This window comes from Sus scrofa, chromosome 15, assembly GCF_054392235.1.
Source record: "Sus scrofa isolate SSC_HxYL_T2T_F1_AM1 chromosome 15, Sscrofa_HxYL_maternal_Yorkshire_Landrace_v2.0, whole genome shotgun sequence".
Taxonomy (NCBI): Eukaryota; Metazoa; Chordata; class Mammalia; order Artiodactyla; family Suidae; genus Sus; species Sus scrofa.
The window spans coordinates 20,961,869-20,987,633 of record NC_139397.1 but is presented as its reverse complement, the minus strand read 5'-3'; the positions used below and the strand labels follow the sequence as shown (position 1 = coordinate 20,987,633).

Sequence of the window (25,765 nt, the reverse complement as noted above, 5' to 3'; positions counted from 1 at the left end):
GGTGAGAAGGTTGGCCTTAGGATTTTGATTTGTGCTCAAGAGTAGGGAGAAACCCTTTGTAATTTAAAAAAGTCTTGTTAACACTGGAAAACGTAATGGCAAACATGTAATAGCATTATCTCCTGCCAAGTATTGGTCTCCATCTTACAAACAGGAACTTCTTAAATCTTATCAATAACTTGAGAAAACTACTAATCACTATCCCTAATTTTACGATAAGGAAAATCACTCTTCTCTGTTATCTCTGTTAAAATTATCAGAATGTATTCCCTGAAAGGAGGAATTGAGAGAACGGGTTCTAAAGCCACACTGCCTGCATTCAAATTCTGGCTTCAGCACTTACTATCTGTTTGACTGTGTGTATTTCTCTGATGTCCCTCTGTCTTCCTTTTCTCCCTTATTTCGTAACTCTACTTTGGGTTAATAATTGTGCCTAATATGATTGACATGATTCTGAATAAATTAATATATGTATAGTGCTTAGAACTGTGCCTGGCACTTAGTAAATGCCGTGTAAGTTTTAGCTGTTGCGTTGTCATCACCATCATTAGCAACGTTATTAGATTGACATTAAGCCTTTAATATAAATTCGTCTTCTCTGATTATCTTCTACATCTGGGACTCTGTTTTGAAAAAATTTAATGTCCAAACAAAACAATTCATTTGTTTTTATTTCACACTTTATTAATCAAACACATACATAGTTGCCAATCAGAGACTCTGATCAGCATGAGGTAATAAGTGTTTTTATATGAAATTGATAAGATTTTGCCCCAAAGCAAAGTAATTTGACACTCTAGCTTTAGCGGTCTTGTTATTGGTGAGTGTGCTATTCCCTTAGGCCTTCTGAAATAATGAAACTGGTTAATGGAGCCCCTCATTACCTTCCATGGGTCCCCATGGGCCCATGCTGCCATGATAGGTAAACCTGAGCCAAAATATCTCTTCAATGGGCAGCTGGAGAGGCAAAGCAGTAAAAGCCATAAAATATACCCTAGGACTACTCTATCCCTTGCTTTTTTTTTTTTTTTAATGTATTATCTGCATTAAAGGATTTTTGGAGGAAGGCTCACATGATAGACTTGCCACTGATTTTCCAATGCATATGTAATATAGAGAGTTCTAAAAAATATGGTGAAAGAATCTAAGTATGCATAAGGCATACATTACAACCCTTCTTCATGGTTTTGGACTGTTTCCTCACCAGGAGCCTTTTGTAGACATTTGCTTGTCTTTGTGAATGCTCTTGTCTTTGTGAGTGCTCTCAATTAAGTTTTAAAATAAATATATCTGTATACAAGGAGAAAAAAAAAAAAAACTAAGTTATGTGGGGAACTTTAAGTGAAGAGTAACACCTATTAGTAATGGATTATTTTATGTTAGGATAGATATTAGATGTTCAGTTATTACAATCGCAACAACTGTTTGCTTATACGGAACATTTCATTTTGATTTCTGAGAAGTAATTCTATACTGGGTGTGGTTATAGAAGGTAAATTCTGGGCCAGTGGATATTCCATACTGCTTGCTGTAATCTTCAAGGGAAATGGGTCATAATTTGAGATTACTCAAGGGCATCTTGGTGTACATTTTAGAGGAAGCTGGTACATTAAAGGTTCCTCTACACTTCATTCCCAGTTTTTCTATCACACTGAATGGGATTAAGTCAGTTACATTTATAAACTCTAAACAGAGAAAAAGAAGGCTAAAGAATGAAGCCTGATAAAAACAGGGCACTTATTGGATTTAATGTCTTAGAGAAATTAGTTTTTAGTAAGAATTTTTTTTTTTCCTTCCAGAAGGATAGCTGTTAGGAGCCTGAAAAGATTTAAGAATATATTTAAGTATTATGATTTGTTTTGGAGGCATGAACTAAGACTGTATTATTATAGAAATGTAACTGTGCATTAGTTGTATCTATTGTTGAATTTCAGACAATAAGAATGTGGAATGCAATGGCAGAAACCTGCGTAGAATCCCTGTATTCCACAAAGAACATCCCAACATCCGTCTACCCTTAGGCCCATTACTCCAACTCTTTATTCTTAAATGCAAACCCCTTATGCCTCAAGTTCCTCAGCTGTTAAGTGAAGAGGGTTGGACTGAATGGGAAAATCAAATAAGTGTCAGGTGGGCTTGGAGTTCCCCCTCCCATGGTTATGACAGGCAGCAATAATTGATTACAGACTTTTCCCACTGAGCCAGTGTGAGGCCTCTGCATTCTCAGTGCAGTGATCCAAGCAGCCTTCCTGTGGTCTTCATCACTCAAAGTGAACTTGAAATGAGACTTGTTGGCTATGCCTGTTAGTCCCTAAAATGCAAAAATCCTAGATTAGTAATGTTTTTCACCTTGAGGTGGTGTCTATATTTAAATGAGCAGATGTGTTAAAGGAGAAATAGATATTTAGGTGAATATGGGCATAATGCTGGTGTGCTGACATTGCCGTCAATTACCGCATTTCTAAGTGAAGTGCTTTGTTTTAGGGAAATTTTGACATCCTTCCACACTGATTCATCTATTTACCATTAAGGTTTTAAAACTGCTAACCTGTTGTATTCATGTTGTTATTCATTTGGCTCCGTATTCAATACAACATTAAAATACTTTTGCTAGTTTATATCCAGTCTATGTTCTAAACTGATCTAAAAATTGTATTTCCAATGTTTTCCATAGGTGTTTATCCTTTGACCCCCCTTTTTTTTTTATTTGAAAATTTGTTCTAGTTTTGCTGAAAACTTTTAATTTGAAATCTTTCTGTGGTGTATATCTGTCTCTGTTGCTTCACTAGAAAGTTTTGGAAATTGAGGTTTATTCCCAACTCTGGCCTGCAATTGAGTTCCTTTGCGTTTACTACTCTTCTGTCAACTAGACAGAAGTCATCCAGAGCTTTCCAATGTTAATAGTGACCTTTGTAAATTCAGGAAATTATCCTTAGTTTATGATACATTGATAAATATGAAACCTATTGTATTGTCTTAAATAACATCAGTTTCTTAATAAAGTATTGTTTAGTACTACTCCTTGTAATAATTTTTTAATGTAATTTCAGATGGAGAAAACAAACTATTCCAGTTCAAAACTTTATGCTTATTATACATTTTAATGGCATTTTAAATTTTGTGGCATGTTCGTAGTTGCTATTACTGGCGATTCATTAGGAAAATGTGACATTTTGGATATGAGAACTTGTTAGCACTTAGGAGACAGATTTCAGTGCTTCCCTGATTTTGTCACTATGATTTGAGTAATGTGGCCAAGGGCTCTGTCTCTCTGCAGTCAAGCTTTTTTCTCTATAAAATGGGTCAATGATGCTAATTTTGTGTATGTGATAAAAAAATATTATCGTAGGTTCTTGCCTTAATCTCTTCAAGAGAAAAATATCTTAAGTAACATGCAAAGTGCTACTTACTGTGTCATCTAGGACTTTGTTTCCTATCCTAACAGAGAAATAATGAAATTGTCTTTGAGCTGGAGGAATGGCTGGATGGTGGCCAAGGATTTGGGTGGAATCCCCAGTGGTCTGACCTTTTTGTTAATCAGTTGGCCTTGTTACCTGGAGTAATATTAACTTGGATTTGTACATTCAGCACAATGAAACAAGCAAACAGGTTTTTTAAATGTTGAACATTTAGCAAATTAACAGTTATAAGACTTCATATCCAAAGGCAATAAGCATTGTTATATGATTCAAAATAAACAGAATTTACATTGACAATAAATAAAAATATACATTAAGGTGAGGAAAATGTGAGCAAATATATTAGCAGTAATTAACACATAATTCTTTAAATAATATTTTAATTGTTTTCAAAACTTTTTTTAATTGCACATTTACAGCAGGGCAATCAGGGCTTTAGTCAGCTAGGTTCTTAATGGCTGACTATCAAGAGTTGATAAATATCAGGTCAAACGCTTTCTAGTACAATTTCTTCTTTGAGAAATCTTCTCGTGACTATTCCCAGGAAGATTAACAGAAATGACAACAACGAAACCACTTTATAATAAACAAAATAGCCATATAAATTTATATGGAACCTTTATTTTCAAAGGATCCCAGAATGCTTATAAACTGTTATTCAAACCATATCCAGGAATCGCTAAAGCACGGCCCCATTTTGGACCTAGAAGGAGAGCTGAAATGTTAGTTGGAAAGGACGTTCAAGCTCTAGAAGAGGTGTGGCCTGCATGACCTAATAGGGGTTTTCTGGCTGTAATTTCTGCAGTACTGTGTGGGTGGAATTCCTCTGCTTTGGGGATGCATACGGCAGGCTGTCTTGCTGCGGAAGGTGGGAAGTGAAAGAGAATATAGCAGTGGAAAGAGGAGGCCTGGGAAATGGACTGTTTATGTTCCTGTCACCAAGTGGCTGTGACTATAGCACAGTCACCAGTTGTTAGGGCTCCTTGACTCTGGGGTAGAATAACTGTCCCAGATACCCCTTAAGCCAAGCTACTTTGGTTGCCAAATGAAAAAACTCTTCTATGGGAATTATAGCAGGAAGAAAAAAAGTGATAACAGATTCAGCTGGCTCACATATAAAATCATAGAATGTTAGAACAGGACAGACCCTAGAGATCTAGTCAAAAACCTTTATTTTATCTTCGAGAAAACTAGGACCCAAAGAGGGGAAGTGGTGATAGCACAACCTTAGATCACTATCAGCATCTTCCTGTTGGAAGAAATCTTAGTGATTAACTAGCTATACCTCCCACACTATTATGGAATGACTTTTAAAATCTTTCTAAAAGTTCTTTCGACAATTTTGTTGACTGACAAAGATATATGACCTCAAAGAGCAACTACTCCCATTGTTGGAAGGAACATTCTTCAAAATATTCATTCTTTCATTTCCTTAATACATATTTATTGAGTGCCAATCATATACCAGACATTAAGCTAGGCTTCAAAACACAAAGGAGGATAAGACTTAAAACAGTAGTCCTAATATTTACTGGGAGCATGCTACATATTAATTACCACAGCCTTTACATGTTTTCACTCATTTACTCCTCAAGACAAGCCTGTAAAGTGGAAATTGTCTTCCTCATTTACAGGTAAGGGAGAGAGTGCAAGTTAACTTGCCAAAGAGAAGCAGCTAGTAAGTGGCAGGGATGATGGTTTTAGAGCCCATGCCCTTAACCCTAGAACCAAGTCCCTCTTTAGGGACCTGGCTAAACTATAAATGAACAATGCAATACTTGATTCTTATTAGAGCTAAATAAGGAGAGTTCTGTAAGTGGCTCAGTGGGGGATCCCAATTAGCCAGAGTGGTCAGAGAGAACCCCTTTGAAGGGAAGGGATGTTCCTAGGGACCTAAGAGGAAAGCTCTTGTCAGGGGGAAACAAGCTCATAAGGCTTCCCCAGCAAGGATGAGGAAGAACCTGATGGGTTTTGGAGCCCAAACTTTCTAAAGTTCTCTAATTTAGTTGTACTCTTTCAACTACACAGGGTAAACTGAATCCCTCTATCATATACATTGGTTTGGGGGTAAATTAGATTATTTTTCTTGAAGAGTATTATATAAACCACTGATTGCATAGAAGGTAGCTGGTAGTGTCCACAATCATACTTGTAAAGAGTTCATACTCCAGATTCTTCATTACTAAGCCATCCTGCCTCCTAGGAGAGCTGTGAGAAATAACTTTTCTCTACCACACATAATGAAAATGGGTCAACTTATTAAACATATTAAAAATGAAAATATATTCTGCATTATACCTAGAAAATACTATATAGCTGAGAATGTAAGAAAAAATACATATTCTATCAGTGTTGGTGATGATCCCAGCCAAAAATGGTATGATCTTAAATAGTATTATTCATTTGATCTTCTCTAGATAGCCTTCAAGGACAGTGAATTAAGATGGAAGCCACATAAGAACACACGGCGTGTTCCTTCTTCACGCAGGGCGGCCCTCCCGTTGTATTTCTTTTCCCGAGGGATGGGACTGGTAGTCTGTTAGGTCAGGCTTCCTAGGTTGGCATGTAAAAAGTAAACCAAAGGACTTCATTATCTTAGGATAAGGACGAAGAAGAAGAAGAAGGAAAAAAAAAAACTACTTAAGGAAGAGTTAAAAGAGTTTCCCAATGGAGGAATATCTTTGAAATTAAATATTTCTCTATGCAAGTTGACATTTAAAATGTGTGACTTAAGAGAGATAAGAAGAAAATTGTGAGAAACATAACCTTAAATATTTTGGATAACATTTCTTGAATTATGCAGCATTTGGCACGACTTTGAGGAAACAAACACTCTGGGGTAATGATAGTATTTGTACGCACTTTATAGGAACATCTATACACACTCACACAGTTATATTTGTGGTATAATACATGACACATATAGAATATGTCTATGTAAAATTGTTTTATATGTAGCATTTCCATCCCTGGGACTAAACACTGGCTCTCCAAAATGTGTTTTTATGGATGCTTCCATGCTGAACTTACAGAACATAGTTATCGGATAGCATAAATGTTGTTTTAATTCTTCATGGGCAGTCAAATGTCTTTTGAGGAGTCATCCTAGACCCATCTATAGAAATGGCATGTTATAGACTGAACAGCACAAAGCAGCAAAAGAAATAAAGTAAAACCCTGTTAGCATTGGCTACCCTTTCAACATATTAAAGACTCTCAGAAGAGATAATCTACAGTAGGGAATAGCACTGTGCTGGCACGGGGTTTACAGGATGACCTAATGGGTCTTTTCCATCTCTAATTCCTGTGATATTGCAGATCTAAGAGATGGAGCCAGTAATTGCTTACAACATAACGGATTCCTCTCTCTCCTTTTTTTTTTTTTTTTTTCCCCTCTCTTCCCTGGAGTTCAGCAGAGACTCTCTTAAAATAAACAAAAACTGTGAGAAACTAAGAGAAGTCAGGGACTGGCCCACTTTTTAGAGGCAGAATGTGGAAAGTATGAAGCACTGATTTGACTACGAAGGCTTGAAAGCAGAGGGGCCCGAGCCGTTTATACTACAGGCAGTAGTTAAAAAAGGGAAAGAAAAAAAAAAAAGAAAGAAACTTGAAAAAAATGGGTGTAACCCTGGGCTTTGATACAACTGGCCTTTCAGCCCCCACTTGAGATTTGCACATCCCCAAGGGAAGCTGTGGTTTGGAATAAGATCGTGCATTTAATTTCGCTCAGAGAACTTATTGGACTTGGCACAAAAAGAAAGAATTTGCAGTATATTTTTTGTCATGATTAGTGGCCCCCTCACCACAATATTTGATTATTTTGGAAAGGGAAAAGTTAAATCCTTGTAAAGTTGTGATTTACAATTTTCGAGCATCCAGGTAGGGAGCATGACTTCTGCCAGCTTGATCATGGGATCCACATTTTATTCTGTCTCATTGATGTGAGAAAACAAAACAGTTCTGTGGGGGGAAATAGACTTGGGAATATATCCCTTGATTATCCTGGGAGATTTTTCTCTCCATGCCACATCTTCTCTCAGTTACATTGATTTTGGTATCCAGTGAAACTTGTAGCAAGAAACTGGCACGCGGATAGTTTACTTTTCATTTCTAATCTGTAGTATCTGGCATTTTTTTATCATTTGATTTCTTTGCTCTCACAGTTACGTAAATTTTGAGGCAGAGGAGTTAAAGAGAGATTCTTGATTTATGCCTGAAAATGACTTTCACTGGACATTTTTTCTCAAGCTTTATAATTAAGATTGGAGATCTTGTGGGTATTTTAATATAGACTAAAATCTATCCAAATAGCCAAAGGCAAAGGGAGTGACCGACTGGGTAGCTGAGGAATATTTTCCTGGTAGATGTACAACAACTTTCCCCACAACTGTGATGCTTTATCCTTTGACATTAAAAATGCTGTTTGCAGAAGTAACATTCCTTTGAACACTCAACTTTCTGAAATTGTGTCCCACCGCAAGGACTCACATAGGGTAAGTCTGAGCATCAATGCTGAGTAACAGCCAGGCTAATTGGATTCTGTTCTGGTGTCCAACACTGAAATAGAGTCAGTTGAGTCTTGAAATAAATCTTGAAGTGGAATTAATAATAATAAATTCCACCTCTTCTACTACTTTTAACTTTTTTGGATGTGTGCTTTTTGGAAAACTGTCTCTAATGTTTAGGCAGAGAGTTCTCACCATGCTTACTAAGTGAAAGCAATTTGCTGAATAATGTCAATGTAGCAATGTTAGTGGTATTGTTGGCAGAGAGAAGACACTTTTTTCTCTCATTCTGGACTTGGACAGGAGATAAAGACAAATACAAGAATTCCATTGGTATTTGGGGAAGTGCTCTATTTGTCCCAAGTTGAGTATGGTGGTTAAGGGAACCTATGACTAAGGGCAAAGAACCTAGGTTTCAGTCCCAGCTGGCTGTGGGACCTGGGGCAAATGGTTTATCTTCTCTAAGCCTCTGTTTTCTCATCTGTACTATGGAATAATTAAAACTTAATTTGGTTGTTGGGGGGTGGAAAGAGTTAGTATAAATATATCACTAATAGTATAATGATGACACATGCTACGAATTCAACAACTGTTATCTGTTGTAGCTATTTGATATTGACCTCATCAACACAATATTTCTTGGCTGTGTATAGTGGTAAATCTAGACTCAGCATCTCTATGAAAGTAAGATATGAGATCTGCTTTCTCTTTCCACTCTCACTGATTTAATGACAGTGAGTCAATAAGTTTTTTTTTTTTTTATTATTTGACCCCACCTTTGCAAAGCTATTGTGAAATTTGAATCAAGATACTTCATCCTGTATTAATGAGGCTTCTTTCAACTGAATGACCGAAAACCAACTTTCTTCTATAATTTCTCAGATTTCTAGGAATTCTGGTCTTTTTTGTCCTCTTCTCTCCTACCCTCTCTGCTTCATTCCCCCACCCTCACCACCATACATACTTTTTACTATCTCCCATCCCTCACCAAGATTTACTTTCCTCTACGGTGGATTCATTTTAGTAACGCTGTCTCCACATGATGGCAGATGCCCTCCAGCATAGGTGATGGTACAGCCAGTAACTCTAGAGTAGACATATCAAAATGATATGGCATAGAGACTGTTCCCATAGTGAAGGCTAGATTTTCACCCAAATATTGTGAATGGATGACCATTCACAAATTACTACTTGTGGCCCATTTTGCTGTACATATCCTCTTTATATACGAACAATTTTGTAATGCCCTTGCCTAAAATAATGCAACCCTTCTGAATCCTATAAACGCCTTTACTCCTTCCAAAAGACATAGAAACACAAATCTCATTTTCTTACTGCATCCCAGGTCCAAGTTCAGAATCTTGTAGGGATGAGTATTTGCTCTGAGTCTGATGCAAATGTAGCAATTTCATGGCTCACTCACTGAATCCTAAATGGTATTTTCAATTACCTCCTCTATGGACAAAGGAAGAGGAAAAGGCAGGTAAATTCATTAAGACTACCACTTAGAAAAGAGGAAGGGAGGAGTTCCCGTCGTGGCGCAGTGGTTAACGAATCCGACTAGGAACCATGAGGTTGCGGGTTCGGTCCCTGCCCTTGCTCAGTGGGTTAAGGATCCGGCGTTGCTGTGAGCTGTGGTGTAGGTTGCAGACGCGGCTCGGATCATGCTTTGCTGTGGCTCTGGCATAGGCCGGTGGCTACAGCTCCGATTCAACCCCTAGCCTGGGAACCTCCATATGCCGCGGGAGCGGCCCAAGAAATAGCAACAACAACAACAAAGACAAAAGACAAAAAAAAAAAAAGAAAAGAGGAAGGGAACAACTTGCAGCAGTCAAGAGTTGTTGGCGTGTACCAAATTCTACTGGACTAGAAAAGCAAGATCTCTTCCCTTTGGTGGTGGAGAGGATTCCATGATCGCCAGTCTGGCTGCTCTGAAATCCACTCTGACAGGTGTCCCTTGTTCATTGTCTATTGTAGCCTCATCTGAGAAGGTGAAGTTTCTTCTGCTGTGTCCAAGTGACTGTGAGCAGCTTGTTGGCATCCTCACATGGTCTCAGTACCTTGGGAACTGACGTGGGGACTGACCATCCCCCTCAGACCTTTATTTGTCAAACTTTTGAGTTTCTTTGATAAACATCTTAAAAACCTCAGGAGTCTGTCTGTCTCTCATTATACTTTTTTAAGATTTTTGTGTATTATCAATTCTTAGATACACATTTTTTTTACCTTTTAATATTTCTGAAATTAAGAAGTGTGTTGTGATCCGTAGTTTAGATTGGATATAATAAGGGAATTTCTAACACCGGTGAATGCCTAGAGTCAAGGGCTGGACTCTAGATACTGTCCTTTGGGTTTCTTCTTTTAGTAAAAGTCTTGGTAATGTATTGCCCACACCTCCTGTACTGCCCATGCTTGCAACACAAAAAAAGATGAACATTTCTACAGAAATCACTGGTTAGAGTAGTGGGATATGGAGGGACACAATGAATAAACACTAACATAACCATGATCTTGATAATAAAAAATTTGATTATTTACTGTAATAAATACCTCTGATATATACATATGCTTTTTACCAAAGTGTTGTCACCTGGGATAGCTACTGCATTCTCTTCCAAAACATCTCTTGATATCACTTGCAGAGGCACAATCAAGGTCGGATTCGACTCACATGGTTATGATGGAATCTGGCATTAAAACATTTTACTATGTGCTAGTGATTTCACCAGAGCTGTCTCTATGCATTGTTTCTGCTAAAGCATTAAGTTGTCATTTGCATTTAAAAAAAAATGAGTATCAGCACAATCCGTATAGTCTTCTGCAGACTGTCTCTTCTCCCACAACTATTGGTTTTAGCATAATTCCAAGGAGCAGAGCATAGTCTCATTTGTGATGTGAGTCGACTTAGTTTTCTCTCCATCCAGCCTGCTCAGTTCTGTGTCCATTTATCATGCACACTTCCTTTTCAATCTGCACTGGAGTAACTCTGGCCTTCCTGTTCCTTAAAACACACCTCTATCAAAACCTCTCTCAAGAAATAGGTCTGGTATTAATTAGTTCTACTTTGATATGACTTAAAATCACCCCTAGTGGTGCTTTCCTTTTACATGGAAACAGGAACAGTGAGGGTATTTCTCACCAAGCAGGCTGGAGAGTGGACTTCCCCTTTCTCTCTCAAGTATGCCTAATGAAAACATTGCCCCCACGGATGAAAAATAAAATTGAAGTTAGATGAAGGTCTAGAACCATGTTTGCCAAAATTAATCATAAAAATCATCTGGAGTATTAAAAGAAAAAGTTTCCTGGGCCCTGTTCCAGACTCATCAGGTCAGACTCTCTGGAATAAGGTCTTGAGAATTGTTTTTAATGAACTCCCCAGGCAGTTCTTGTGTGCAGACAAGCTGGTCTAAAATAAGCCAATAATGGGTGAGGGTATAAACATAAGAGAGCCCAGTAGTTATCACAGGACACTACATGACATGCAAACAGTTGAAATTCGGATGAATCTTCAAGTGCATTTATAGTTGGTATAATCACTAAAGTATTTTTGTTCCTCTTAGAGTTCATTTTTCCTATATTGCAAACTTAATATATTCAAAAGGTAGAAGGTTATATACAGTTTGAAAACAGAGAGAGCAAATAAGACAAACACTGTAGAATGATTTCCAAGATCAAGATAATTAACACATTCACCCCCTTACTCAGTTACTCCTTTTATGTATGCGTAATGAAATGCTTAAATCTACTCACACCAAGATTTAAGTATACAATACTGTATCATTAACTGTATAGTTATCATGCTGTTTATTGGATCCTCAGAACTTATTCTTCTTATAACTGAAAGTTTATACACTTTGACCTACATCTGCCTCTTTTCCCTGCTCCCTCCAACCCCTGGCAACCACAATCCTGAGAGCATTATTCTAAGTAAAATAAGCCAGACAGAGAAAAACAAATACAGCATGGTATCACTTTTATGTGCAACCTTAAAAAAAAAAAAAAGCCAATTTCATAGAAACAGAATAGAATGGTGGGTACTTTAATCTTTCTAATATGAGATGATTTTGCAAGTATTTTTAACTTTGTATTTTCTGTACAATTAAAAGTATTCTAATATTCTAACTTCTGAATTAAATCACTATCTACATAGGTATTACTGAAACAGTTAAATTGTATTCCTTTACATAATGTAAATAATGATATATTGCAAATATCTCAACAGAGGGATAAAACTATGATAATCAGAGATTTTAACAAGAGATCTGTTTTAAAGTATGAATATATTTAACTAGATCTTGCTATAAGGTGTATTCAAACCACTAGTGATTGACTGAACATTTCTAATGCTAATTGTTTAATTCATATCTTTTAGAGAGACTGTAATCTGGCTTAGGTCCATACATTTTATATTCCATTTAGTCTCTGCTTTATAAATCTGTGGCCAGTTACTAGTGGCATTTCTGTTGGCCTAAAAAAAAAAAAAAAAAAAAAAAAAAAGACAAAACTGCTCCAGATCTGAGATCATCGGTCCCATGTCTTTCCAGATCTCCTCATGTAAGAATTTGTGAACCCAGCAAAGAGAAAGAGTTAAGCCTATTCTCCTAGTTGGCAGAAACTTTGTAGTTTAAAATTACATACTGACTCTGGTGTAGAGACACAAGAAATTATAGAGCAGACACTGTCCAGGACAACATATAATTTAAAATGTACTAAAGAATGTATACCGCATAGCAAAGTAAGTGAAGTGCTTCTTCAAATATAAGTGTTTTGCATAGAAAGGCAGTAATTATCCACTCCTAGGGAAATGTTTGCATTCACTCTAAATCAATATTTACTATTCATTTCTTGTGTTCAACAAAACAGGGATTTAACTTTTTTTTTAAATTTTAATGAAGCACTAAGACTACAATAATTCTACAATGTAATTGTCTTGATATGAAATATTGCTAAATGGTGTTGCTATTTCGAGAAAGAGCAGTGTGAAATGGAAGGGTATCCCTATTTGGGAAATGTTACTTTGGGAACATTCAATTCATACTCAGCCAAGCAGGGCGACTCACCAGTTTTCAAAAAAAACTTATGCTGTCTCCTTGGTAAGGCCCTTAACTAGGATTATTCAGATGAGTCTTTGCCTTTATATTTTTTACTCCTTATCCTAAGACATACATCCTGATAATGATTCTGTTTCAATTCAACTCTTTCCTTTTTGTGTGTGGGGTGTACGTGTGTGTGTGTGTTCTGGGGGGGGGGTGTGCATGTAGGTTAAAAAAAATCTTCTATACAATTATTTTATTTTTCTGCAGGAGGAAACGATTCCTTTCCCTCTTTTCCCCTCCCAATTTCTCCTGATTATTTAGTTCAAAAGAACCTCAAGGAAAATGCTAGAGGGAAAAATAAGAAAATAGGGCACATGAATACTGTATTCTGAGAAAAGGCTGAAAATCTCCAGCATATTTTTATTTGTAGAGCTTGAGATCTGATCATTCTATGACTTTTCTTTGGAAAATGACTACAATTTTTATTGCAGAGTCTAAAAAAGAACTGGACAATGTAACGATATGTTACATTACAACATGAATACCCTTTTTCTCAGCAACAGAAACAATAATGGCTTTGCCCCTGACTTTCAGGTCAAAGCAGAGTCCTTTAGTACCCACCATTCATTTTCCAAATGTTATATAAATGCCCACATTTTCTTATATTTCTGTCTTTCTCTTCTACGTATAGTTAAAGACCCAAGGCTTTTTGTTGCTCTTCCTTTGCTTTTTTGTTGTTTTTGTTGTTATTATTTGGGGGCCAAGAGGACATCTGTTTTAAAATCCTACTATTCCCAAGAGGTTTTTCAGATTTTATGTTGACGAGTTTATTTGATGTTAAAATGTAATCAATATTACATTTTCAGATGCACATCTCCTATCATGTCCCTATATTATTTAAAATGAGATTTAGAACAGGAGGGGGATTCAGAGTAAATTTATAAACCTTTGCAATCTAATCACATAATTCATGTGGGTTCATGTGGCTTCTCTGCTTTTAAAATGTTCATGAAACAGCAGTGTGGAGTGGGTCTGTACTAAGCTCCCTCTCTGCGCCTCCCTACCATTCATAATTCATGCAAGCTCTTTGAGTTACTATTTGGTGTACACTCTGGGGACAAATAATATCATTTATGTATTGTGATCACTACTCTACTCTATCTTCCTTTTTATTGACAAGAAACAAGGGTGTTGCTTGTAGTTTTGAAACTAAATGGGGTGCAGAAATCATCCTTCTCTTTCTGTGAGAAGCACCTTCTTTCTTCAGGAAATGCTGTTGTAAACTGTACTGTTATAAATGGTGTGTTAGTTCTCAAGATATTCCTTTCTCAATGTCTGAAGTAACAAAGTGTTCTTTAGCATTCAGTGAGGAGAGCCAATGGAAAAGCAGGCAGTTAAGGACACGTTCCTAAAGTCTGGAAAATCAATGGGACACTAAAAAGGGAACTGAAGTGGACCAGAAGGAACCTCTTGAGGGTCATTTAAAAAAACCAGAAACTGATTATGAACAGAGCTTTTACCCAAGGAACCGGAGGGGGCCAGCAAACCCATTCTACTGCACTCCAGTTAAATGTCTAATAGTTGAGATGTTTTCTGCACAGCCCATAAAGGGTAATGAGGAAGGCTTTGATAGCTTTTAAGAAAGTCGCTCTGTGGCCTCTCACAAAAACATGATCTGAGTGTAAGTGGCAAATGCTTGAAGACCCCAAAATGAAAAGGGGCAATGCCAGTTAGGTAAGTCATTTACCTTGCTAATTGCAGAGGAAAGGGATCCTGATGTGAGTTTGTACCAGAGGGGAAAATAAAAGTAAGCGATGTCAGAGTGTAAAATCTAAGATCTCATTTACTGAAGCTGAAGGCTTCTGGAGACCTTGAAATTATCTATGGTTTTACCTCTATATGATAATTATTTAATGTAGGTCAAATTAAGGATTAGTCTGCATTCTAAATTTTATTGTATTATATTTTTGGGGGGATTATGATTATGTTCCTTAAATTAGTTGGGGTTAAAATATTATATTATGTCTCTCCTATTGTAATAATTTCTGAGATTATTCTTGTATATCACCACCCCTCAACTCCAGTAAAGATAGACTTCATGAATAATTTAAAAAAGAAAAAAGAAGAATATTCATCTTGAAGTATTTATATTAAGTTTGGTAATGAAGAAAACAAGTTTCATTAACTGTTCCTTTTATGGTGCCTTTGTTACTCTTAGCAAAAGTCTATTAAAAAGAGAAACCCTAAAATCCTCTCCCAAGGCACTGAGGACACTTGCAATGACCTTGTATTCACTCTTTCTGAATATGAGACAGTTAACATTGAATAAGAGTGTAGCTGAAATTTCTAGTCCATAGCAGTACTTTGCTACATAGTTGATAGGCGAGTCTACCAAGATGAAGTGTGGCTTTCTGCTAGACTTTAGGCAAGAATTGATCAATCAGTTGATTTGCTTATCAACATTGATTGCACACTTTCTTGCCATGACATCAAAACAAGTTTTGAGTGTTAGCTGAAATAGGATACCTACAAAGACAATGGAGATATATAAGTACTCAAAAAATAACTTATGCATACTTAAGCCAAAATTTAATACACTCTAGAGATATGTCCAATAAAATAGGCTTCCATATGGAAAAAATAACATAACAATGCCTTTGAATTAATGATCTGAGGGCAACGTAGTGTCCTACAAGGAATGTCCTCAACCCCTCGTTGAAAGCCTACTGCTTTCTTTTACATGGATGTACAGGTTATGATTCTCTCCTTATTCTAACACTGCAGTCATAGGAGACTGATCGATGGATAGCAGGATGGGGCAGCATGTCAAAACTGGTCATTGCCCACACCTGGGCTTGTTTCAGCCCCAGTGGTGTTCACCACGCTATCAGTGATGGTTAGATGCCTCCTCTTATGATTATTCCACTGTCTATGTCAGCAGTTCTCAAGCCTTCTGGTTTTAATAATGCTGTTATAGTAAACAATTACTGAGGACACTCAATAATAGAGTGCTATATCTATCAATATTAACCCGAATAGAAATGTAAGGTGACATTTAAAAGTAGGTATTTATTAATTTATTTAAAAAACCAATAAATCCACTTCATTAACAAACTGTTTTTCATGAAAAGTAACTACATTTTCCAAAACAGAAATGATTGAGTTAGAAGAGTGGCACCATTTTTTATTTTAATGTCTGGAATCTCATATCTGCTTTTTCATCCAATTTGTTGTCATATCAAATATTATGCAATCTTTAGAAAATTCCACTGTACACACATGAAAGCATGAGGATGAAAAGGCAAAAAATATGCAAATCATTTTGATTCTGTAGAACCCCTGAAAGGGTCTTTACGAACCCTCAAGGATCCTCATGTATCGCTGTGTCCATCTACAATGTGTTGAAGCTATATGTCTATCTCCCCACCCTACCTGAGTTCAGTGGAACACCTGGCACATACTAAGTACTCAACACAATTCCTCTTCTAATTATTCTTATCCAGCCAAAAATAAATCTTTCAAACTTATGGCTTAGGGTTCAGATAGCTTCAGATCCTAATGATCTTTTATGTATACCTGTAGGACCAAGGAGAACATTCTCTCACCCTAGACCTCTTCTCAGGTATGCTTGGAGGGCACATCTAGAACCTCTTGCTGTTTCATCATCTGATAACTGATGCAATAGTGCACAGCTTATAAACATAAGCATGTCATTTTCAGATACATAAAACTATTTATCAGTAGTCAGAGCAATGTACCAAAGTATTTAAAGCTTGGAAAAGGGTAAAAGTATTTTTACAGTTTGATATTGATAATGCAAGTGTTAAGATTCTCTTGTTTAGCTAATGCTTATTAATCACCTGCTATGTGCTATGGCTAACACAATATAGAAAGAGGTATGATTTCTACCTTCAAATGTCTTGAATTCTAGCGATATCTACCCACAAAACATGGCAATTAATGATACAGAATAGTGAATGTTAGGATGTGGAGAAAGCAAGATATTTTAAAAACTCACAAAAAGGGGCATAAGCCAGTCCCCTCCCCCCAGAAAAGGGAGCCTCCAGAGGGAAAGAGAAATTACCTAAACAATGAGTTGAAATAGCTAATGTGAGAGAGTTTCAGTAGCTAACTTGAGAAGTGTGTAGGGCAATGAGTGAGGGTTAGAAATGTAATAAGGAGAAGGAAGGGATTTGAAAGAGTTTGCATTTAATTTTGAGATTGTTATGGCATCTTCAAAGGGTTTTAACTAAAATATAATCACAAATAGGCTTGGATTTTTTCAAGTTCACTCTGGCTGCAATTTCGACACAAAAGTCAAGACTAATGTGGTGCCAATCCTAGAGAAATGGAATGGAGGCCTATATACATAAGGTAACAGTGAAAGTGATGACAGACAGTAGAGAAATTCTAGAGATACTAAGAAAGCTGAATGAACAGGCTTTAATAATTAGTGCAGAAGTGGGGATCAGGTGAAGAGGAAAAGTCAGTATAATGCTCAGGTTCTTGGCATAAGCAATTGAATACTTTCATTGAAATAGGGAACCCAGTAGGAAAAATATGAGTCCCGATGTCAGGGAAAGATGATGAATTCACTATTTTTGAGATATCCAGGTGGAGATGTTGAATATTACATGGCATCTGTGGATTTCACTAGTCTATGACATCCACTAGGTTAAAGTTTATGGCATTATGGGGTCCATAGATTATGGAATCCACTAAACTAACTAATCCATCACTAATCCATCATTAAATGGAAAACTATATTGCTTTGTTTCTCCATTGCCTATCATATATCTTCCTCATAGTAGAAGAAGACTAAATATTTATAGAATAAGTTTAAAAAACAGCATAAAGAAAGAAATACAAGTGACAGAGGAGTGATTTGGAATGACTGGCCAGACTGAGAAGTCCTTAGCATATGGGTGATAGTTTAACTCAAGAGAGCCATTAAAACAACCCATGTAGATAATGTGAGGTGAAATGAGAAGATATATTAAAAAATATCTAGAAGAATTGCAGCATAAAAGGAATAGACAGTTGAAAATGAATCGGTAAAAGTATAAAGAAGAAGAGCCAAAGAATTGGAAATAACATCAATTGACGTTCTGTTTATAAACAAAAGAGACTCACTTTCTATTTTAAGCAAAATTTAAATTTACTAAAGAATATCTGGAGATGACAGAAATGAAGAAAACATGAAGAACTAGATTTGGAAAATGGGCACAGAGTAAGCTGTAGCAAGTATTATATAGCAAGAGTTGTGGGGTCTTCTTTCACTGTCAGTACATGAATATGATGTCTAACCACTTGATCAAGCATCAAAATCCCAGGAAAAAAATATCTAGTTGGTGGGGTCCTGCCAACAGTAATGCTTCCTGTGCTGACCAAAAGAAAAGAAGGTTCTGTCCCTTCCCTAATGGGAAGCAACCATTTTCTCCTCACCAAGACTCCACACCAATGGGGCATTCTCTAAAAGGGAAAGAGAGGCACCCATAGCAAGGGGAGGACAGTGGAAAACAAAAGAATGACAAAGATCATTATAAGACAAAGCTAGAGAACTATAGCCATATTCTCAATAAAGATAAATTTGGATGAAAGAGAAAAGCAAAGGCTTCTTCAATGACAGCAGCAACAAGGAGAGCCTTGGAAACTTTGGCAAGAGCAGTTTGATCTGAGTAGTACTGCTGAAAATCAGACTGGAACAGATTGGGAAGTGAGAGTTGGACGACAAAGTGAAAATATATTGTGTAGATGACCATTACAAGAAGCTTAGCTTTAACTGATGCAAGAGGAAATTTGCTTTTATGATTTGGAAGCATTCAGTATGACGGAGAAAATAGCTTTATCCTCAAGCAGGGATTTACTAAGTCTGATGGTCAGGGACAGAGCACTTAAGATCACATGAGCTTAGGAGTTCCCATCGTGACTCAGTGGTTAATGAATCCGACCTGGATCCATGAAGATGTGGGTTCGATTCCTGGCCTTGCTCAGGGGGTTAAGGATCCGGTGTTGCCCTGAGCTGTGACGTAGGTTGCAGACGCGACTTGGATCCCAAGTTGCTGTGGTTGTGGCTCTGATCGACCCCTAGCTTGGGAACCTCCATATGCTACAGGTGAGGCTCTAAAATAGAAGATAAAAAAAAAAAATCACATGAACTTAGATGGGTAAATTTCCATATCTGGGCAATTACTATACGTTGGAATTTCTTGTTTTTGCAGGGCATCAATAAATTGCACACCTCTGTAAATGGCTTCGCTTTTGCCTCTTAAATTCTTGTTCACTCGAGTTATCACTTTAATGCTTCCATGTTTGTTGGCTATTATACTTAATATTGCTCTTTGTATTTCTCTTTAGAACTTTAAACACACTGAGGACAGGGATCTCTTCCATTTCTCACAGCATCTGCCATAATAGTGGCATGAAAGAGTGCCCATGCTCAGGTAGTATTGTTGTATTAGTTTACTGATTTTTGAGAACATTGATTTGAATGACATTTATCCACGAATCTTCACAAGAAATAATTTTTTACTTGTTTTCCTCCAAGTTTCATTTGATATCCTCCTTGGCTTCCTTTTACCATCAAAGCTATTATGAAAAATGCATGAAAAAAAAACACCCTTTTTTGTATTTTAAGATAGAATAAACTTTTAGATTGGAAACTTCCAAAACAAACTGAAGCCAATGAAAAGTGTATTTTACTGCTTTATATCTAAAAATGGCACTGCCCAATTTAAGCTATTTTTAAAACCTGTATATTCATGCAGCTTGCATACCAAAATGAAAATTGGTGAGCTATAAACCCTTGAAAAACAGGGTTTATAATGGAAACAGTAATTGACCCTTAAGTACAACATCAAAAATACAATACTATATAATACAAAGCCCAGGGCTTGGGATCCCATCTCAGCTCTAACCTCAGACTGGCACACTAACCCAACACCACAAAGCCAACCAATAGTTATATTCTGAGATGTTTTCTTATTACATGGCAGGAAAAGGGCTATGTGATCCAATAGCCACATGCAGCTAAACTTCACAGGACCAGTACTCTATCTTTAATGAGTTCACTGCTCCAGAACTTTAACACTATTAAATAATTAAACTTGCTTGAAAAAAACATTCAATTAAAAAAAAAGAAAACTACTGAAGTTGTGCTGTGTTGCACCATAGCCTTTGGGTGTGTAATGTGGCACCGCAGGATTCAGTGAGGGTAAAATGACCAATTGTCAGGAAATCTCATGGAATTACCAAAAATATTCTTGAAATATTTAGTTGTCTTCAACTTTGCTCTAGTTCATAGTTGGTCCAGTTTTCTATTTCCAAGCCACAGCTATCCATTTTTAATCATGAGAAAATGCAATTTAAACTAAAGAGGAAAATAAAAATCCTAAACTTAACTAATGAGATATGAAGGGTGAATCCAGATTCCAGGTTATGCCTGACTCTAGGCAAAAGGGGATATGTATACTAAGAATCTTAACCTATAAAGATCTTAACTTATCCTGTTTTCTTTCTTTCTTTCTTTCTTTCTTTCTTTCTTTCTTTCTTTCTTTCTTTCTTTCTTTCTTTCTTTCTTTCTTTCTTTCTTTCTGTCTGTCTTTCTCTCTCTCTTTCTCTCTCTCTCTCTCTCTTTCTCTCTCTCTCTCTCTCTCTCTCTCTCTCTCTCTCTCTCTCTCTCTCTCTCTCTCTTTATGGCAGTGGGGCAAGGGGTTAAGGGAGTTTGTTGCTAAAGAAGGAAAGTTCAGAGATTCCTTTCATTTTAAAGTTGAAAAATGAGAGCATTGCCAGCTCATTCCTTTAAGAAGCTTCCAAAGAATTTGTCAGCTAGGAATAGTCAAGATTTTGCCTTTTAAAATGTTATCTATTCACACACATTTTTAATGAGTTATGTTTATCACGGGACAATTAGCTGGAATCCCCTCTTTTCTTGTTAGGCCTTCTGCTTCTGTTGCTACCTTAAAAAAATTAGTAAATTCGGTAAAATGAAAATGAACGAAACATAGCTCTGTTCATACTATCTCTTCTACACCCTGTGACCAAAACACTAAGTGAGTTTTGGGGAGATGTCCCTGAGAGAATGTTAGAATTGGGATCCAAGGGGTATTTTTTCTGTGGGAATTTTTAGACTTTAGAAGGGACAGTGTCTATTCTAAAATGCATCAATTTTGCTAAATGCAATTAAAATGTTGGCTTTTTTAAAATAGTGATTTGAAAAACTGATGTATATCTTAAAATTTTGTTGCTTAAGAGCTTATATTATTATAACTGTTTTATTTAATATGTCACAAGAAAACACTTCTACTTTTTTTTCCACATCTTTCTTCAAATGCTAAGATCTATCTCAGATAACATCATGATATATGCTACCAATTCTATTTACTTGATGTCATATTAAAGCATACAGACCTCTCTCTCACACATATTTGAACACACGTACACTCTTTCCTCCATATTTTCTTTTTCTGTTCTTTCTTTCCATATAGTTCATATACTGAGTTTGCTTTACCCTACTTTATATACTCCATTACTTCAGTAATTTTATTCATGCTTTCTACATGGTACCTAAATAATTATAAGGAAAGTTAAAGTTTGGAAATATTAGCTGATGCTTTCCCTTTTCTTTGAACCCCTTAGCCCTTTCCAGAAAGGTCAGGGAAGATATAACATATCAAACTTCAAAGTAAAGAATGTATACATGTATGTGTGACCAGGTCACCTTGCTGTGCAGTAGAAAATTGACAGAACACTATAAGCCAGCTATAATGGAAAAAATAAAAATCATTATAAAATAAAAAAATGAAAAGTAAAAATGAGTAAAGTCTTAGCCATTGAGTTTCAAGAGCCTACTCTTTGGGGGAAGCCAAAGAACTCAGGGCATGGGCAAAATATTTGGCAAACTACCTAGTAAGTAATGAGCCAAGCTGTCCTCTTGTCCACTAGATAAAACTTCCTTGGTCTTGGCACATGAAGAGTATTGGAAAATAAATACTGAGAGTTTAAAATGGGTGAGTCCCTGAGAAAAGAAAAAAGCCCACGTCCCAGTGTCTAGGCGGGTGGGGAGAAGGGGAGGGAAAGTGGGGCAACAGTAACCTTGAGCAGGATTACGTCTGCATCCCAAGGGGCTTACACAGAGCCAAGGCTTCAGACAAGGGCTCAGAGGAGCAGGGTCAGGCCAGCAGGAGAACTTCTAAGTTGAGTCTGATGTCTTGGGCTTCACCACATGGGCAGCTTGAGGCTGCCCACCGAAGCCCACTCTGCCCTCGTGGATTTTTCTCTTTTTCTCTCAGACACCTGACCCAAAGCTTTGTTTTCTCATGGCCCATTGGGGCACAAGAATCTCTTAGAAGTGCTTTGCCATATTTTTGGCACAAGGGAACCATTCTGTCATGAGATGCAAAAAGCTCTGAACAGACTCAGGTCCATTTGCCTCAACTCACCTTGCAGCCTGCAATATATCAGCATTTCAGACCCCATGCAGAAAGGGTGTTGCTCTCTCCGCATTAGATTCCCAATCCAGTCTAGGATTTCTGTTGTTTTCTCATTTGGAGCCCGACTAGGTGGAGGAAGAAGCAGGGAGCTGGGAGTCTTTAACTTTCAAAATATACCCAATGATCCACCAAGAAATTGTCTCTCTTAGCTTAAAGTATGATCTCTTGGACCTGATTAATTAATACATTTTCTGTTACCTGAGCTGTATTTTCCCGCTTCTTCCTGAAGACCAAGCTAAGATTTATTTGGTGTCCTTATATTTTTAAGTTGTGGCATTTTTTTTCCACAGGGAAAATCATAGAAGGTATTAAATGATTAAACCAGGAAAGTCCCAGAATTTCATGAAACTGTATGGAAAATATATGGGTTAACATTTCAAAATATCATCCCACTACAACTATCAGTGCATATTTATTTAACATTTGTTTCCCCTGCTAAAATCTAAGCTCAGTGAAGGCAGAGACATCATTTTACTCATCACTCTATCCCTAGCAACTTGTACACATTGCCTGAAAGTATGGTTAAGTACTCAATAAATATTGTTGCATAGGTGAATAAGTAAAATGATAAATAAAAATGTCTAGCAGAATTCTTGTTATATTTTGTGACATGCCCCACCATTCCCTCAGGAAGATCCTTGCATGATTTATTTTATCCATCACTAGCTCTGAAAACTACCCGTTGCAATCAGTGTTTGGCAAGACTTTTCCTTCCTCCCTGATTTTGCAGACATTACATTTTTAATGCAAAATTAGGTGAGATCCAGAGATGCAGGTTTTTTTTTTTCTTTTTAACCACTATCTGTGTGAGATTTGAACATGTCTATCTAGGGAAAGTAGTTGTCTGGATTAATAGAGCATTTCTTGCAAATTGATTGGCCTAGAGTACTTAATTTTTTTGTTTTTGTTCTTTGAGTATAACTACATAAGGTACGCTGGGTTGAAATGAGAACAGAGGACTCATGGAAATTTATTTTGTTCTGAGTATTATAAAGTAAGGTGTTTTTTGAAAGAAATTTGTAGGTTGTAGGTTATTCTTGGCTCAAAGCAAAGATTTAAGGTGAATTCACCTCTGATTCTTCTGTGAGGTGCTCTCTAAACTCTCTGTTTCAATAACAATTACCTGCTAAAAATTCCTACTCCCCAGGCCCTTGTACCTGCCAGTAGTTCTCATTGACCTAAATGGAGGTTAAATGTGTGTTACTGAAGGGAGAATTTCAGGCTCCAGAGAGTATCTTTCTTGTCTGTGACAGGAGTGTCTGTACCATGTGTGTGCCTGCAGAAGTCACTAAACCACATATATTCATTCCTATAAGAAAAGTAAATCAATTCTGGGAACTGAAAACTAGAATATCTACTTCCAAATGTATAGAATATGTAGATTAACAGAGGAATCATCTCCACTTTAGTCATTGATTCCTTCCAGATAGACTGTGAACTTCCTAAAGTGCATGAGTGTGTGTGTGTGTGTGTGTGTGTGTGTGTGAGAGAGAGAGAGAGAGAGAGAGAGAGAGAGAGAGAGAGAGACAGAAAGATAGTAGCAAAAGAGAAGTGTGTTTCTGATAGGTCACCTGCCAAAAATCATGCTTTTTGCTCTTCTTTACTGTGGTATAATTTGGACATTCATCTCAAGGTAAGCATCAGTTTAGTCATCCAGATATAGCCTCATTAAATAATGCAAAATGCAACTTTGAATAAACATTACTTATTGAACACATATTAGATAAAACTGTAGCTCGTCAGCATGTATTAAGTACTTACCAAATACTCAGTCATATCTTCACTTTTGTTTTTATTAGTTCCTTGATTTAGTTGAAAGCTCATGTCCTAGAAAAATAAAATGGGTGGAATATTGAGCCATCAACTAATAAATTTAATTTGTAGAGGAAGCTGATCAACATGATTTGGTATTTCTGAAATAATTACTGAATGTCTTCACTTCAACTTGAGTAGAAAAAGAGAAATAACTTACCTAGGTGTTCCTACTGATGTTTATATGTTAAGGATAATTCCAGAGGCTTCTTCTCAGTGTTGGGAAAAGGCCATTTGTTTTAAATTCTTTTTGCGCTGATCACTCAAAAGGGAAAAGTGGACTAAATATTCATTCATATTTGGAATTCTTTAAATTGTAGAAGCAATCAGCAATAGCTTAGTAAAAGAAATGAAAACAGTTGCATGAATGCCACATCAGTCTTGGGCAATACCTCAAATTATGAAAAGTTTGAGTTTGTTGTGGCACTGACATTTCTAAAGCAGTCACCATGAACTATAACTTCAAGTGCAGGTTTCAGTAAAGACCACAAAGTGTATATTTATATTGTAGTTTTCTAACTATTGTTACAGGCATTTGTCTTGCATTCAAAATTTTGAAAAAGAAAAGCTAGGAAGAAAGCTATCTTTTGTGAGGTATGTATTTTAGGTGTATGTGAATTTTTTTTTTTTTTTTGTAATAATACATGTTTTCCTCCTTATGGTAGTTCTTTGTTTTGATTTGATGCTTATAGGAGTGTTACCATGTCAGGAGCACAATTACTGCCCTTTCCTAAACTTCAAACTTCAAGTGTCACTTGTGGGCTGCCTCTGTGAAAAAAGGAAAGGTTCTCCGTGTTGGGAGATGGGCAGTGCTCATATTCTTTCCCCTCCTTGTGGGATATGCCTTTGTCTTTGGAGTGGAGCCTTGTCAAATGTTGTCATCAAGATGGTACAAATGGTTGATAATCTCTTCTGGGTTGTTTGTTACCTTCTTTTTCTTTTTAAAAATTTCTCTTCTTTCCTCTTCTCTTCTCTTCCCTCATACCTCCTGCTCCAGTTCCATAAATGCACAATAGCAAGAACTGCAGTCTCCAATAATCCTGGCTTCAGGCATCTAGTGACCATTGGACTGTACATCTAAATGGTACTTAAATAATGTCCTTAAAGCTGCTGAGCGTGTGACTACCTTTCTTGCTTTAAGAGGAGGTGGAGAAGGTTGAAACCAGAGGCTGTTAGAAAGATGTGACCTTATCCTAAAGAGATGAAGTTCAGGTATTAATATTGATAATTGTGACAGATTTCTAAGATCCATGAATTATGCCATGTATGGTGAAAGGAGAGAACATTTGTTTTGGCTGGAATATAACCAAATCTCATTAAATAAATTTTAGTATATTCTTAGCCTCAATATGTGGTACTAGAAATATCTGTATTTATGGTGGAATTTTTTTAAAAATATAACTTTTGAAAGTATTGACTAAGACAGGATTAGAAAAAATCAGCTTTTTGACTTGTGTCAGGAAATATTCTTTTATTATTTTGGCTGAATTGAATGCATTTGT

The 25,765-nt window shown here is 36.7% G+C and overlaps 1 protein-coding gene and 1 long non-coding RNA gene across 2 annotated transcripts in view; one reads left to right on the top strand and one right to left on the bottom strand.

The window, feature by feature from the left end:
* LOC110257201 (uncharacterized) overlaps positions 1-25,765 on the top strand; it is a 758,677-nt gene that overhangs the window by 474,711 nt on the left and 258,201 nt on the right. The gene's annotated exons all lie outside the window — the stretch shown is intronic.
* LOC106506174 (uncharacterized) lies at positions 663-24,559 on the bottom strand. The gene is made up of 3 exons (XR_001301314.3): positions 24,424-24,559; positions 24,213-24,278; positions 663-2,311 (listed from the first exon to the last, which is right to left on the bottom strand). It is a non-coding gene; the product is annotated as an uncharacterized LOC106506174 (long non-coding RNA).